Source organism: Schistocerca piceifrons, chromosome X (genome assembly GCF_021461385.2).
Source record: "Schistocerca piceifrons isolate TAMUIC-IGC-003096 chromosome X, iqSchPice1.1, whole genome shotgun sequence".
Classification (NCBI taxonomy): domain Eukaryota; kingdom Metazoa; phylum Arthropoda; class Insecta; order Orthoptera; family Acrididae; genus Schistocerca; species Schistocerca piceifrons.
The window spans coordinates 181,378,193-181,379,181 of record NC_060149.1 but is presented as its reverse complement, the minus strand read 5'-3'; the positions used below and the strand labels follow the sequence as shown (position 1 = coordinate 181,379,181).

The 989-nt window shown below is 45.9% G+C and overlaps 1 pseudogene; it reads left to right on the top strand.

Annotated features, from left to right (window-relative positions):
* Positions 1–658: 658 nt before the first annotated feature.
* LOC124723977 lies at positions 659–776 on the top strand (annotated as a pseudogene).
* Positions 777–989: the final 213 nt, after the last annotated feature.

The window sequence follows — 989 nt, the reverse complement described above, 5'->3', positions numbered from 1 at the left end:
CCTATTTGCTCGACATTATTTGTTACAAAGAGTACATGCATGGATTCACAACCAATTGTACTTCGAGTGTGCTCCTGAACTAATTGCCAAAACAATTTTTGGTGAAACCTTTTAGAACTATTTCGGACGATGCTTTATGCCTCCCACCGAATTTAAACACATACATTCGCTAAAATATAGAAGGTAGCTTGAAGTAGCCACCAGTTATAATTGTATGAGTGCGGTACCTACTTGAAATAATACTCAAGTCTTATTTGAACTGTTCATCGACTGTATCATCTATGTCGGGAGGTCGGCAAAAGGAATCAACCATTAATTTATTCAGGTTGTCAAGTACACTCTCCATCCATATTAACTCACGGACACTGTCTACCCGATTTCGATAACACGCCAATAAAAGCTGTGTTTAATCTATTCTTTCTGAACACCGTCAGGCCTTTCGTAAAAAATTCGGCTGAACTTATCTCTGGCTTTAGCTAGTTTTCACTACCTATAACGATCTGTACCTCCGTGCTTTCTATCAGCGCCTGGATCTATGGTTCTTTCCCAACACAACTAGACAGTTTACTTCCATAATACCTAATCCTTGTCCTGTGTTTGACCTACGGCTTTGAGACTCAAACCCTCTTTGTTATTTCTCGAGACCTTACATATGAAAGCCAACGGCCTTGCCGCAGTGGTAACAACGGTTCCCGTCAGATCACCGAAGTTAAGCGCTGTCGGGTTGGGCTAGCGCTTGGATGGGTGACCATCCGGTCTTCCGATCGCTGTTGGCAAGCGGGGTGCACTCAGGCCTTGTGAGGCAAACTGAGGAGCTACTTGATTGAGAAGCGGCGGCTCCGGTCTCGTAAACTGACATACGGCCGGGTGAGCAGTGTGCTGACCACATGCCCCTCCATGTCCGCATCCAGTGACGCCTGTGGGCTGAAGATGACACGGCGGCCATCGGTACCATTGGGCCTTCCAAGGCTTTTTCGGATGGAGTTTAG